Here is a 16925-nt window from a genome sequence, read left to right as displayed (position 1 = left end):
TTCGGACAACCGTCCACGCAACTCAAGCACGACGCTCTTAAGTACATCTTCAACTCACGGATAAAGGAAGGAACATCTTTTCAGGAACATGTTCTCAATATGATGGTCCACTTCAATGTGGCAGAGATGAATGGGTCGAGTATTGATGAGGCCAGCCAAGCTAGCATCATTCTAGAATCGTCACCAGAAAATTTCCTTCATTTCATTAGTAACGTTGTTCTGAACAGGGTTGACTACAACTTTACAACTCTACTCAATGAGATGCAGACTTTCCAATCTTTGCTAAAAAGCAAAGAGAAGAAGGGTAAAGTAAATGTTGCTTCATCATCCAAAAAGTTCCACAAAGGTTCGACCTCTAGAACTAAGTATGCATCTCTTCCTCTAGCATTAAAAAGTGGAAGAAGAAGAAAGGTGGTAAAAGGAAGGCGCCTACAAACCCACAACCTACTGGTCCAAGAGGTAGGCAACTAGTGAGGGTTGACAAACGAAAATGTTTCCATTGCAACTAGGATGGTCACTGGAAGAGAAACTACCCCAGATATTTGGAAGAAAAGAAGAAGGCTAAACAAGGTATATGTGATTTACTGAATGATGTATATGTAGTTCCTGATTTAAAGAGGAACTTAGTTTCTGTAAAGTGTTTAGTTGAATGTAAATATCAACTCTTTTTCTCTCTTAATAAAGTGTCTATTACAAAGAATGGTGTTGATATTTGTTCTGAACAGCTGGAAAGTAATTTGTATGTGCTAAGGCTATTAGCAACAAATGCCCTCCAAAACATAGAGATATTAAAAACTGTCGTAACTCAAAATAAGTGACTTAAAAATTTTCCTAAAGAAAATGCCCAACTTTGGCACTTAAGATTAGGGCACATTAATCTCAATAGGATTAAGAGGTTGGTGATATAGGATTGTATCAATTGCAACAGAAGCACAAGGATCATCTAAGCATTCAAATTCACTAATTTTGGCATAATATAAAGCATGTTTCTATAGAAAAATGGGTTTCAAGACATACCTCTTGTAAAACTCCTTCAAAGATCCTTCTCTAGCTGCAATCTTCTCCATATCTTGTTGTAGACCACCTCAAGATCTTCCCACTATTCTCTTGGTGCTCTAGATTGAGTTGTGGGACTCAAAACAAGCTTGAATCAAGGGATGAAGGAGAAAAACTCATTGCTGCAACCTTATTGAAGAACCATTCTTCAAATCGAATTTTCTCTCAAAACTATTTTGATTGCATGCCCAATTTTCACTCCAATCTTCTCATTATATTGCAGATCAACATGCAAAGAGAAGAGCTGCATGAGTTGCAGCTCATGCTTGGAGAAGACAAGGCCAAGACGTTGCTTCATGTGTGAGCTACTTCAAAGATAGATAATGGAAAAACTCATTTTTCCATTTTGTGTTTTTGAATTTCGAATTTTCCATTTTATCTAAAAAACAAAATTTTATTTTATAAAATCTATTTTGATTTTAAAAAATGAAAATTTTAATTAATTTCATAAATTAATTATTAAATAAAACATAATTAATTTAATATCAAATATTAAATTAATTTTAATACATATCCATCTTTATATATTTAAATCATATTTAAATATATAAATTCTTCTATTTCGTTTAATTCTAAAATTAAACATAATTATATCTCATATAATTACTAATTCCCTTAATTCTAATTTGAACGTTTCAAATTAACTTATCACGCTATTCTAGAGCTAGTCCGTTACGAGCTAGTAGGGGGACCTCGTGGACCTACAGATCATGAGCTCCAACGATCCAAGATTAATTGGCTAAATTCATTAGACCAAATTAATCTCCATTCATTAACTAATGGGTCATTCCACTAAAGCCCATAGTTGCACTTGCCTCATTGTAGATATATTATGTCCACATGATTTAACCATAATCAGCAAGTTGACCCTTCACAGGTTGTTCGTAATAACTGTTGGGTCAAATATCGGTTTTACCCCCGAGATTACGTCTTATTTCTCAAGTCCCTACTGATCCTCTAATGAATAACTGGTTTGTGATTCAATCACCAAACCAAACTCTCTCAGCCCAGTGAGAGGGTGGGGCCCCTTGTTCAAGACCTGGATTTAGTACTTAAGAGAAAAACCTTTCTCTTATCCTTAAATCGGGTAGGCGTGAACTCTGTCTTACACCCTATGTCCCTAGCTTTCTATCCAGTCTAACCCCTTAAATGGGAGTCTTACTGAGTCAGCGCTGTTGAGCCAACCCTAAATTATGCAAATCTAAGGGCAATCCAGAATAAACAGAAGTTCATAGTTAGCTCAGGATTAGGATCGAGTGACCTAGATCATCTAGGTGAAATAGTCAGTCTTAAATAGTAAACAATGTTATAAAGTAAGAGTGACTTATTTCTTGGTTTTGATCTTATGCAAACTCATTGCATAGGATGCCCCCACTCCTCATGTCATAACATGTACGAATTAGGATCACATCATATGTAGCACTTTACAACTCTTTGTAACAACTACAAAGTAGGCCGCATCCAATAGTGTTACCAGAATAAGGTACCCAACCTCATTCATGTACCATAGATCATTTTGACTATTTACTCGAACCCCATCCACTCTTATGTCTCCACATAAAGTTCAAGTACTCATACAATAGTCATGGGTCTTAGTTTATAGGATTTAGACTTTAATACAATTTATGAGATCAATAACAAGTATATTGATAATAGAAAATGTTTACCATTTTACAAACTGCGAGTTTTTAGGACATAAAACCCAATAGGTGAATAATGGACTTCTAAGTGAATTAGAAGAAAATTCTTTACCTGTGTGTGAGTCATGCTTTGAAGGCAAAATGACTAAAACACCTTTTACTGGAAAAGGTCATAGGGCCAAAGAACCTCTAGAGCGAGTGCATTCAGACCTTTGTTGTTCGATGAATATAAGAGTTAGAGGAGGTTGTGAATATTTAATCACTTTCACTGATGATTATTCAAGGTATGGGTACATTTATTTAATGCAACAGGAGTCTGAGTCTTTTAAAAAGTTCAAAGAATTCAAGGTTGAAGTTGAAAATGCATTAAATAGAACGATTAAAACAATTCGATCTGATCAAGGTGCAGAGTTCTGGATTCATATTTCCAGAACTATATGATAGAACATGGAATAGTTTCCCAACTCTCAGCACCTGGTACACCTCAGCAAAATGGTGTATCAGAGAGGAGAAATCGAACCTTGTTGGCCATGGTTTGGTCTATGATGACTTACGCTTCCTTGCCTGACTCGTTTTCGGGTTATGCAGTGGAGACTCTAACTTACATCCTGAACTGTGTTCCCTCCAAGAGTGTTACTAGAACACCTTTGGAGTTATGGAATGGTCGTAAAGCTAGTTTACGACATTTCAGGATTTGGGGTTGCTAGCACACGTGCTTGAGGCTAGTCCTAAGAAATTGGAACCACATTCAAGGTTATGACTATTTATAGGCTACCCCAAGGGAACGAGAGGTGGTTATTTCTATGATCCTAAAGAAAACAAAGTGTTTGTATCGACAAATGCTACTTTTCTCGAGGAGGATCATATAAGGGAGCACAGATCTAGAAGTAAAATCATGTTGAATGAGCTTTCCAAAGAAACTACTGAATCTTCAATAAGAGTTGTTATATGGCCTAATACCTCATCAAGAGTTATTGAAGTAGGTTCATCTAGTAGGTCAAATCCACCTCAAGTGTTGAGGAAACCTCGACGTAGTGGGAGGGTTGCAAACCCATTTATTCACTATATGGGTTTAACTGAAATTCTAGCTATGGTAGCTGTGGCGAGGTTGAGAAGGCAATGAAGGATGTTGACAGAGATGAATGGATTAAAACCATGGATCTCAAATTGGAGTCTCTGTACTTCCATTCAGTTTGAGACCTTATAGATCAACCTAATGGGGTTAAACCTATAGGTTGTAAATAGATCTACAAGAGGATACAAGGTGCTGATGGGAAAGTGCAAACCTTCAAGACTAGACTAGTGATAAAGGGTTATACCTAGGTAGAGGGAGTCGACTATGAGGAGACTTTCTCGCCTATTGCCATGCTGAAGTCTATCTAGATCCTCCTATCCATTGCTTCATATTATGACTATGAGATATAGCACATGGATGTCAAAACTACTTTTGTGAATAGAAATCTTGAGGAGACCATTTATATGGTGCAGCCCAAGGGATTCATAGTCCAAGGTCAAGAGCAAAGGGTTTGCAAGCTTAGTCGGTCCATTTATGGACCGAAACAGGCATCTCGATCTTGGAATATAAGGTTTGATACTGCGATCAAATCTTATGGCTTTGATCAGAACGTTGATAAGCCTTGTGTCTACAAGAAGACCATCAACAGTTCAGTAGTTTTCCTAGCGTTATATGTAGATGATATCCAACTCATTGGGAATGATATAGGCTTACTGACTACAGTTAAGAACTAGCTAGCAACCCAATTCCAAATGAAAGATTTGGGAGAGGGTCAATTTGTTCTTGGTATTCAGATCGTTCGAGATCGAAAGAACAAAATGCTAGCACTGTCTCAAGCATCGTATATTGACAAGATGTTGATCAATTATTCGATGCAGAACTCGAAGAGGGGTCTTTTTCCTTTTAGGCATGGAGTTAATTTGTCTAAAGAACAGTGTCCTAAGAAAACTCAACAGGTTGAGGAAATGAGACGGGTCCCCTATGCATCTGTCATCGGCAGTTTGATGTATGCGATGTTATGTACTAGACCTAACGTCTACTATGTAATGGGGATATTCAGTAGATATCGGTCTAATCTAGTTGCTATGAAGAACAAAGGACTACATGCTTGTGTATGGTTCTAAGGATTTGATCCTTACAGGATACACTAACTCTTTAGATTGATAGGGATTCTCAGAAATCCACATCAGGATCAGTGTCACTGTTAACAGAGGGGCTATAGTGTGGCGAGCACCAAGCAAGGGTGTATCGTGAACTCCACCATGGAGGCTAAATATGTAGTGGCTTGTGAAGTTGTTGTAACGTGTTTGGATTGATGATATAAATTCTCACAATGATGCGATACTATTTCTAGTTATGTGTTAATTATGGATGTTCATGTAGTATGCCATGCGTTGTCAAAAGTTTCCTTATGATGGAACCAAGTGTAATTCCACCACAAGTTTCTTGGTGGGATCCGAGGTCGAACACGGGGGCTGGTTTAGATTATTGTGGTATGTTCATGATATATGCTACCAAGTTTTCAATCTTTAAAAATGAGTTTGTATAAGTATATAAATTGTAATAAAATAAAGGAGAGCAGTAAAGATGCGATAAAAACATAAAAATACAGTAAACCTAAGCTAGATGATACAAGATACAAACTTCATGTACAAGATGCTATGATTAAGGCTGGCTGTGAAAGTTATGCAAAAACATGGGATGCGGCGACAAGTCTTATGAACAGAATAGAAAGACAAAGACAAATAATACAAACAACGCAAGTTCTTAATTGGATTGAAGGTACAAATATTGTTCTGCTCTTCTCTTGGGGTACACCTCTCAGTGATCGGCCGCGCTCCCATAGTCTATGGTGAAACAGAGACTAACGTAATGAATGCAAGGTTGTTTCCATGTCTGGAAGTGCTACTCGCTTTAGTTAACGCATTCTTCTGACCTTCTCTCGATAGATTAGAATGACACCTTCACTTCTGCTCTCACAGATGAAGATGTCGTTTAGTATGCTTTAGCTAAACATATTTTATATCTTTAATACAGATTAAGTTCTTAGTGATTCATATTACTCATCAGGGGGTTAAGAGACATCATGGAGAAAGTGATTGGTGGGTGAACGAAAATAGACAGAGATTAGTAAATGGAATTTATCGAAAAATTTAATATTTCTACTAAGCGTTTGATACATGGTGCGTGAATGAAGACGTAAAGAAAATATGAAATATAAAGTGAAAGAGAGATAGAACAGAAACAAACAAGTGTCAATGTATTGGCACAGATTTAATGAAGATCTACTTACCGGATAGGATGGATTTGATGGTAGGAAGAGCTTCCCTCTCAAGCTTGCTCTACTGGTAGCAGGGATCTTTGCATTGAGTTTCCGATCGGGAGTTTGGCAGGTTGGATCTGAGATTCACCTCTCGGCCTTATATCGTCTTCTTCTCGGATTTCTACTCTTAAGCACTCAGCTCAGTCTTTTCTCTACAATCTAGCAGCACTTAGCCCCTGTATCAAGTAGTATGTCTTTTCTCTGAAATTAATGGGGTATTTATAGGTCAAATATTTGACTCCGGCCTTGTGGTCTTCACTCATGGTTATGGTAATTTCGAAGATGGAGGGATATTATTCCTTCTGTTATGCAATCAGACCGTCCATTCTGCGCAACCATTAGTTTTATACGTGTCTCAATCCTCCGTTTTTGCATTGCTCAGCTGCATCTTTCAATCATAGGTTCGTATGTAATGTTTGTTTTTATTACTGCATGCGGTTGAAGCACAACTCTTGGATCGACTGTCGCATTGTGCCATCATTGCTGTAATCGTCTCTTCATTGTTGATTGACGGGTGCAATGTGACAGAGATGCGTTGATTAGTCTCTCGTGAGCCTTGAGCGTAAGCGATGACTTGGTCTTCTGCAAAACAGAGTAAAGTTCGGCTTGTCTTCCATTGTTTTTGTGTTAGTGGGTTTAATCGCAAACATTTGTAATTATTGTAATACTTGGCTAATTTTCATACAATTGGCACATAATTACTAACTTTTGGCCGTAATATCTAGATAAGGTGGCATAAATAACTTGTATTTCTACAAGTTATCACACCCCCAAATTTAGATATATGTTTGTCCTCAAGCATATCTTCTATTAAGGCAATCATGCTCCATTCCTATCCTACATTTCTACGACGATTGGTTGCTCCGAATGTTACACTTACGCACATTACATGACATTGCACTTTCCTTCTATCCTTGCTAATTCTTAGCAAGCCCTACTTTATTCTTCTATGTAACAAAATTTTGCTCAAAGAAACTTTTCTAGTTTTCAAAATAGAATATTTATCTCTTCTTTATCAAAACAACTTGATGTATCTATATGCGATGAGCAAAACTTTGCGTCATTTATTCACTTAGAGACAGTTGATCATGGCTACACTTTTCGTTTTGGCTTGTCCCCACGGGTGTCTTGCGAACATCCAACTACGGTTGTGTGCTATTTTCAACTTTAACTCATGATAATCAGAGGAGTTGTCCCTTGCACTCTTTTTATTTTTCTCTTTTTTCTTATCTACGTTGTTCTTGGAAATCCACCTTCGTTTTGGCTTGCTCCTACGAGTGTCATACGAACATCCAACTACGAGTAGACTTCTTTCACAACTAAACTCTTATGAGGTTGGGAACATTTTTGAAATTTTCCTTTGCACTGACATTGGAGTTTTGCATAACATATTATATAATATATATATATATATATATATATATACATACATATATATACTTCTTAAATGGAAAATTGATGCATTTTCTTAAATACTGAATATTCTTGATATTATCTGCTCAAACCTTCCTCACCCCCAAATTTAAAGATGAGCAAGGTCTTCATTGCGTTGTTTGGATAGACTAGACAAACACTTAAAAGAAAATTTCAAAAAGAAGGTTTGAGCAGAACTTTGAAAGATAAAAGGTAAAGTACTGTTAAACTAAGAGTTAACTAAGTGTTAGTTAGAATTTACTAAGTATGGGAAATGATTCTAAGCGTAAACATAAAATACATCATAGCAGCGCAATGAAGATCGTAAAAATAAAAAATTAAGAATGTCACAAAAATTAACAAAGGAAGATAAAGAATGAGGCACAGACAAAAAGTAGAGTGAATATATACTCTGGTTGTATTGACTATTAACAAAGTATACAAATAAATTACAAATGAACGCATTATAAAAATTTCTGCCTATGCAAAGAATCAAAGAATTTCGTTAAAAATTTGATTCAGATGGGTGCATGCTAAAATTTGACACCCCACTTCTAATAACGCAAATACATTTTTGCTGAGGACGGGCAACAACGAATGCACCCCCGGAACATACCCCTTAACTAACACATTTCTGGAGGATACCTCAACATAGTGCATTTAGCTAAGGACGGGCAAAGAACACATACGCGCGCAACACACCCTTCAACGCAATATATTTGTGTGTAATGGCCGCAAGGTGTCGCTTGTGACTCACAATGCACCCATCATCGCATTACATACTAATTTTTCTTCATTTTACGTCATAAAAAATGCAAGTCGAAAAGACTTTGCAGTGACTCATGTTTCACCCAATCATTTACAGAAATTAAAGAGCAGCACTACTAATGTATACAAATTAAAGGAATCTAAACATGACATGAAAAATTAAATTGAAGAGAATTACAGAAAGCATTAAATGCTACTCCTGAAAAGTAGTAAATAACGAGATTTAGAAAGCAGTAAAAGAAAACTATAAAGAAAGCACGTAAACATAGATCGGATGCTGATTGAAAGAAGTTCTCAGAATTACCGCAATCGCTTCACCCGCAAGCGATTTAATTGTACTTGCCCACCTAATGTCCTCAGGGACATTATTCACCTCCTTGCCTCATCCCGTAGTGTATACGGGAAGAAAGTTGATCTACTTTTTTTTGGGAATCACACCAGTTATGGGGAATACGTTGCACCTTGCATCCTCCGCAACCATAGATCTTGAAGTTTTGGTGCTTAATCTGGTCCTGATGTGCTCCTACGCGAAAAATACACCTGATCTCTGGGTCAGCTTAGAATTTCTGGATCGCTCCCATACTCATAAGCCGTCAGACTGCTCTTCACGATAAACAGCCAGTACAAAGAGATCTGTCCTGCAAATAACACAAACACACTCAAACAATAAACCGTTAACCAGTCCCCGGCAATGACGCCATAAACTTGTAACGTGTTTGGATTGATGATATAAATTGCTCACAATGATGCGATACTACTTCTAGTTATGCGTTAATTATGGATGTTCATGTAGTATGCCATGTGTTGTCACAAGTTTCCTTATGATGGAGCCAAGTGTAATTCTACCGCAAGTTTCTCGGTGTGATCCGAGGTCGAACACGGGGACTGGTTTAGGTTATTATGGTACATTCATGATATATGCGACCAAGTTTTCAATATTTAAAAATGAGTTTGTATAAGTATATAAATTGCAATAAAATAAAGGAAAGCAATAAAGATGCGATAAAAACATAAAAATACAGTAAACCTAAGCTAGATGATACAAGATACAGACTTCATGTACAAGATGCTGGGATTAAGGCTGGCTGTGAAAGTTATGCAAAGACATGGGATGCGGCGGCAAGTCTTATGAACAGAATAGAAAGAGAAAGACAAATAATACAAACAACGCAAGTTCTTAATTGGATTGAAGGTATAAATACCGTTCCGCTCATCTCTTGGCGTACACCTCTCAGTGATCGGCCGCTCTCCCACATGTCTGTGGTGAAACAGAGACTAACGTAATGAACGCAAGGTTGCTTCCATGTCTAGAAGTACTACTCGCTTTAGTTAACGCATTCTCCTAACCTTCTCTCGATAGATCAGAATGACACCTTCACTTCTGCTCTCACAGGTGAAGATGTCGTCTAGCATACTTTAGCTAAATTTATTTTATATCTTTAATACAGATTAAGTTCTTAGTGATTCATATTGCTCATCAGGGGGTTAAGAGACATCATGGAGAAAGTGATTGGTGGGTGAACGGAAATAGACAGAGAATGGTAAATGGAATTTATCGAAACATTTAATATTTCTACTAAGCGTTTGATACATGGTGCATGAATGAAGAGATAAAGAAAACATGAAATACATAGTGAAAGAGAGATAGAACAGATACAAACAAGTGTCAATGTCTTAGCATAGATTTAATGAAGATCTGCTTGCCGGATAGGATGGATTTGATGGTAGGAAGAGCTTCCCTCTCAGGGATGCTTTACCAGTAGCAGGGATCTTTGCACAAAGCTTCCGATCGGGAGTTTAGTAGGTTGGATCTAAGATTCACCTCTCGACCTTATCTCGTCTTCTTCCCGGATTTCTTCTCTTAAGCACTCAGCTCAGCCTTTTCTCTACAATTTAGCAACACTTAGCCTCCGTATCAAGTAGCATGTCTTTTCTCTAAAATCAATGGGGTATTTATAGGTACAGATCTTTGACTCTGGCCTTATGGTCCCCACTCATGGTTATGATAATTCTGAAGATGGAGGGACATTATTCCTTCTGTTATATAATCAGACCGTCAATTCTGCACAATCGTTAGTTGTATACGTGTCTCAATCCTCCGCTCTTTCGTTGCTCAGCTGCATCTTTCGATCATAGGTTCGCATGCAGTGTTTGTTTTTATTACCGCATGCGGTTGAAGCATAGCTCTTGGATCGACTGTGGCATTGCGTTGTCATTTCTGTAATCGTCTCTTCATTGTTGATTGACGGGCGAAATGTGACAGAGATGCATTGATTAGTCTCTCGTGAGCCTTGAGCGCAAGCGGTGACTTGGTCTCCTACAAAATAGAGTAAAGTTCGGCTTGTCTTCCATCTTTTTGGTGTTAGTGGGTATAATCGCAAACATTTATAATTATTGCAATACTAGGCTAATTTTCATGCAATTGGTGCATAATTACTAACTTTTGGCCGCAATATCTAGATAAGGTGACATAAATAACTTGTATTTCTACAAGTTATCAGTTGCTAAGGAGGCCGTTTGGCTCAGGAAATTCCTGACTGATCTGGAAGTTGTGTCAGACATGTCAAAGCCTATCACACTTTATTGTTATAATAGTGGTATTGTGTCTAATTCTCGTGAGACTAGAAGTCATTAGCGTGGCAAGAACGTAGAGTGGAAGTATCATCTCATCTGAGATATTATGCATAGAGGGGACGTGATTGTCACGAAGATAGCTTTGGAGAACAACGTTGTTGATCCGTTTACGTAGGCCCTCACGACTACAGTGTTTGAGGTTCATCTGTAGAGTATGGGTCTATGGGACATACCACGACTGGACTAGGGCAAGTGGAAGATCTTGTACTGGGCGTGTTATGCCCTAGTTTATTGTTTTGTGTACTTGTAATTGGATTATCTTGTACACCTCACTAGCTTTAGAACAAGTTGGAGATTGTTGAGGTTAATGCTCTAAATCACATAGGGTCCAATAGTTTGTAAACCTTGTATGAACAAACATATCTGTGATTAATAATATTTAATATTTTATTTACTTTGTCTATGAAATATTGATATTTTAGTTGCATTAACCACAAACCAATAAACTAACATCCAAGGTTATTGTTGTAACTTAAACATGTATGTAGAAACATACAGGTGGATCATGTTTAAGTGATAACCTAAATGGTCTGTAGTATAGGGATAAGGCTGGGTACCTTATTGTTCGCTTGCTATCGTGAGATGCTTTAGGAGTGTATAAAGTAAAAAAGATTGGAAGAATAAAGTCTAAGTGCTGTGTTCTGCCTTGATGCGTTTAAGTGAATGCAACGTGTTGGTGTGTTAGTATTATGCATAGAAGGCACACAACTCCTTATAATAACGTTCAAGTTGTCCTAGATTAAACTCAAGTATAAATCTAATCTAGGTTCCTGGAAAGTCCAAGGTCGATCACAGGGATTCAGTTTCACTAACATAGATTATGCGTTGTACTTACAGTAGGATGTTTTTCCTAAATAAATGTGAAAGATGTATTATTTACACTAACATGCTATGCCTGTACAAGACAATACAAAAGAGTTGAGTGGAAAATGAAGGATCATGTGAAAATGGAATTTAAGTAGGTGGACGCGGCAGTTAAAGATAATTGCATACAACTGATGTATTGTGGATGAAATGGGATGGGTTGCTTATCTTTCTGTTCATGCATTAGACATCATTCAACACTTTTCAATGCGAATAACATACAAGCCTATCTCTAGGGTGCATGCGTCTAACCTAGAATGCAAGAAACACCAGTAAGTCTATCTCTAGCTGTACTAGGCGTTCTACTTAATGTGGCTTAGCTATTCTTTCGAAAAACTAAGTAAAGAAGCTTTCACCAAGTTGTCAAGTTGGTTTAGGTGTTGGAACAGAATTATGCATGAAGTACTAATGCTTTCAACATAAACAGAAGATAAACAATAGCAAAAGTGATGATCAAATATATGAATTTTATAAAGGATCAATGAGTCTTTACAAAGAACTATATTCAATCAAAATGAAACGAAAATGATATTAAGAGAGAGACTGAGTCAAGCCAAAGAATACAATCTCTTGTAGTTCTTTGGCTCAATCTTGTTGTGTACAATCACTTTAAAGAGTTAAGGACAGAGTATCTTTCTCAAGAATAACTTTCTCCACTCCCTGGTCGGCGATGATGGTGGTTCTCAGCTCCTTCGATCGTCTAACACCTCGGCACAGCTTGTATAAATTAAAACTAACTCTACAATTTTACAGAGAGTATGGAGTTTTTAATTGCCTGAACTCTTAATTCTGGAGGGTCTTCAAGTATTTATAGGCGTTGGTCTCGTCCACTTGGAGGATGTGCTACATTTAAGTCCATGCCCTGGTCAGCATTAAACTCCATGTCCTGGTTGGTCACTTGACCTCTGGTAGCTTTTTAGATGCCGCCTACTGCTGGAAGCTTTTCAGGCGCTGCCAGTTGCAGGTGCCCATGCTTGCAAGTGATGATATGACACAATCAGCCCGGAGCAACGAATCTTCTATGCGTTGAATTCCGTCCAAAGCATGGCTCATGTGTTAACGCGTTTCCTACGGCACTTGTCTAATGCGTTATTATCAGTTCTTGCGTTGAAATCCTGCAAAGTAGTGCGTTAGCGCCGCGATTTTTAGTGATAAACTTCTTTTAAATGAAATTGCTATTGTTTAAGTAAATTCATGCGTTTCTATTAAAAATGAGGAGAGTTTATCATTAAAAACCCTAATTGTTCTAACTTAAGAGCAAAGATAACTTATTTTTTTACAAGTTATCACTTATCCTGGTGATACTATGAGTATGGTCCGCTTTGTATGTATTACAAATGTTGTAAAGTGCTACAAATGTTCTGATCTTGATCATTCATGTATTAGACATGCGAGCGGAGATATTCTATACAAAGGAGTTTGTATAAGACCGGACAACAAAATGTTTAGTCTCATTATATAATGTCGTTCATAATAAAGACTTTCATTCCACTAAGATGACCATAGGTAACATGACCTTAATCCTGAGTGAGTTGTGAACTCCTGCCTATGAGGGCGATTCTTTGATCTTTATAGGTGAGAGTGGCCAGATCGTCGATACAACAAGCCTATCATTTTGCAGATTTTTCTGATTGGGAAGCTGGGAACTTAGCTACACAAGATGGAATTCACTCATTCCCCGAAGTAGGGGTAAGTAGATAAATTGCTCCCTTAAGAGCCGATTTCTGGTCTTGAACAATGTGGTGCCACACCCTCTCTTGGCTCGAGAGGGGTTTAGTCATAGTGGGACTATGATCTATTGTTCATTAGAGGAACCAGTGGTACTTAAGGAGTTAGATGTAACTACAAGGGCAAAATAGTAATTTGGCTCAGCTGTACTTACGAGCAATTTGTGAAGGGTCATCGTATTGTTGATTGGTTATATCCAATGAACATAAAAATATATCTATAATGTGAAGATTGCAGCGGTCGGTCTTTAGTGAAGTGCCCGACAGTTAACAGATGATGGATAATGTGATTAAAGAGTTTAATTAATTATTCACGTACCGTTGGAGCTTCAAGCTACAAGACCATAAGGTCCCCTTGGTAGCTCAAAAATATTAAGTTGAGAATCAGTTTTGGGTTAATTTGAAATGTTCAAATTAATAAGAGGGAATTTAATTATATATGACATAATTAAATTGATTCAATTATATATGATATAATTGACATAATGTATATGATACACTATAGTTTAATTGGAGGAACAAATATTTGAATGTATTTCAAATATATTTTCTATGAATAAGATTCATAGTTATTAAATTTAATATAAATATGATTTATATTAAATGCCATTAAATAGAGAAAAAGAACTATAGTTTATATTGTATATGATGCAATATTAAAACTATAGGTTATAAATATAACATGATAAGTTGGTTATCATATTTACTTATAATTATTAATTATTTGATAATTAATTTTCTTTTTCTCTCTAACCACCTCAGTGGGAAGTTAATCAGTTTTTGTGGCAAATTGGGATAAAAAAATATGATTTTATTTTTTCCATAATCTGTGTTACACGATTGAGAGTTACAAGACAAACAAAACAGAGCCTATGAGATACACTTCGTACTCTAAGCGATTGAATCACTTTGCTATGCGATAGCTTGTTCTTCCTTTAATCGTCTTCCTCCTCCGATCTCACAAACTCCCTTCTAACCAAAATAGTCAAAACCCACCACTCCTGGGTTTTCACCCCGAGAATACCAAGGTCACCAAGTGGTAGTGTCCTTCTCCTTTTTGGTTCGAGCTTGTTGCTGTTCGAGGAGTTCATGTTTGTTCGAAGTGTTCATGAAAGTTCGAGGGATTAACGCGAAGAAGAGTTCTTCAAAGGTATAATAACTTGAACCATTTTGTTGTTCAAAAGCATGTTGTAATTTTATTAAGAATGCATAATATGTATGTTTTACTGTAAATGTTTGTTTTCAATTGTAATGGGATTTGGATGATCCACTTCCGCTCATAGGTTCTCTGTAAAACGAATTCCTTCACATGTCTCTACATGAATGATTAGGATCAAATCATTTGTAGTACTTTATAAGAACTATAACATCTATAAAGTGGGTTGTATTCATAGTGTCACCAGGATAAGGTATCCAACTTTATCCATCTACTACAAACCTTTTAGGTTATCACTTAAACATGATCCACTTGTATGTCTCAATATACATGTTTAAGCTACATATGATAACTTTCGATGTTAATTTATTAGTTTGTTGGATTAATATTACTAAATGTTAATAAAAAGTTTGTACAATACAATTACAAACTACATGACCCTACAAGATTTAGGGCATCACAACATAACGATGCTATTGAATACAAAAAGGAAGGTTGAGTTTATGAAATACGAACCTCCAAACCCTAAAATACCGAATGAAGCTCTGAAATACAGAAAACAAAGATTGGATAACATGGAGGAAAGAGTGGCAGCTTCGTTTGAGAGGAAAGGGAAGTTGGTCGATTGACTTCGTTTGAGAGGGAAGCTAGGGTAGAACTAAAATGTGGTCAATTGGCCTGTTTGAAAGGGAGAAGAAAAATCTAGGAAAAATTCGAAAAGAACGGCGACTGAAAATCTGAGAAATAGCGGCGAAAGAAAGTATGGGAAAATTGTTTTGAGAGGGAGAACAAAAATGTGGTCTTGTACGTGTATTGAAAATTAAATTAAGTTTAATTTTGGGAAAATAAAAATTGAGGAAATCTTAGTCACTCTTGACATTTTTAAAATGGCAAGAAAACATTGCTTGAACTTGACATTTTTTTTATAAAAATGTCAAGTAATAAAAATAGCAAATGTCAATAAATGTAGTTTTTGTTGTAGTGAACGTTGAACCTGAAGTTCACTAATCCAGATATATATATTCCGTTTGGCATGTTCGATTAGGTCATTTTTGGTCAATGATGATGAGAAAATTATTGAAAATTCACATTAGACATCATTTTAAGAATCAAAAGATTCTTCAATCCAATAAATTGTCATATGTTGTTTACGCTCAAGGAGATTTGAAATATACATTTGGAAATATAAAATGTTATTTCTAAAATTTCAAATTATTTGTATCGTTGAATCTAAAAACACACCAACAAACGGATATTCACAAAATTTATTAGATCTGATAACATGTCACAAAATAAAAGCCTTATGCGAATTGAAGAAAGCCCATTGTAGTACAAAATCAGCACATCTATGCTTAAATAGATGGATAAGGTGTGGATTGTACACTAAATTCACACTAATTATTATTATTACTATTATTATTATTATTTTGGAGTTGAAGAACACGACATAAAGTGTGTCCTTGCAAAGAAAATAAAAATATGTAATCTTATTTATTTATTCTTTTTAATTATTATTACTTTTGGAGTTGAAGATCATGGGAGTTCCACATAAAGTGTGTTTATTCTGAAAAAATTACATTAAGTTTTGCATTAAAATCAGAAAGCACCGGTGGTCTTGTGGTAAAATAGTTCCCTGCAACGGTACAGACCTGGGTTCGATTGCCGCCGAATGGTGCAATTTCCAATTGTCCTGCCATGAGGAATTCTGTGCTCCAGTGATCGTGGGTCGATCACGACCGTCGGATCATCTGTCGTCGACACCTTGGCACATCTGAGCTTGACTACTTTTTTAGTCTCTTTTTATTGTTAACTACACTAAAAATACAGTTTGTGAATTTATGAAATATTTGATACTGTGAACTATTTGTGTCCAAATTGCTGTATGGAGTGGTTATTAAATAAAAATAAGAAAGAATCTTTACATGTTCTTTTTGGCCTTATATTTTTCATAAATTTCCATATAGTACTTTGTCAAGTGGTTGTGATTTTTGGAATGTAGGTATGTATTTGAAAGATAGTGCATGTGACTTTTCTAATTTTTAATTTACGAAATAAATTTATATATTTTTAAAATAAAGTCTTAGAATAAATAACTGTAATTGAGGTTAGCAAGATGCGACTCTTCGAGATAAGATGTCAATTGGGCGCATCTATTCGAGGTGGGGGTGGTTATACACACTGAATTGGTGCATTGATTCTTCTAATGTACATGTGAGATATACGTGTAAAAGAAAAACAAGACACTTGCATTTACATCCTTCAAAAAATAGTTCCATGAGATCCAAAGTCAAAATAAAATAAAAAAAAAGAAGAGGATTTAATCAAATCA

General features: G+C 36.3%; 1 non-coding gene across 1 annotated transcript; it reads left to right on the top strand.

Annotated features, from left to right (window-relative positions):
- Positions 1-16286: 16286 nt before the first annotated feature.
- Positions 16287-16375, top strand: LOC120082281 (small nucleolar RNA snoR114). Its single transcript, XR_005483116.1, has one exon. It is a non-coding gene; the product is annotated as a small nucleolar RNA snoR114 (small nucleolar RNA).
- The last annotated feature ends 550 nt before the right edge of the window (positions 16376-16925 follow it).

Source organism: Benincasa hispida, chromosome 7 (genome assembly GCF_027475165.1).
Source record: "Benincasa hispida cultivar pf3 chromosome 7, pf3_genome.v1.1, whole genome shotgun sequence".
Taxonomy (NCBI): domain Eukaryota; kingdom Viridiplantae; phylum Streptophyta; class Magnoliopsida; order Cucurbitales; family Cucurbitaceae; genus Benincasa; species Benincasa hispida.
Note: the sequence above shows the minus strand (reverse complement) of the source record. Positions and strands in the feature narration are given on the sequence as shown.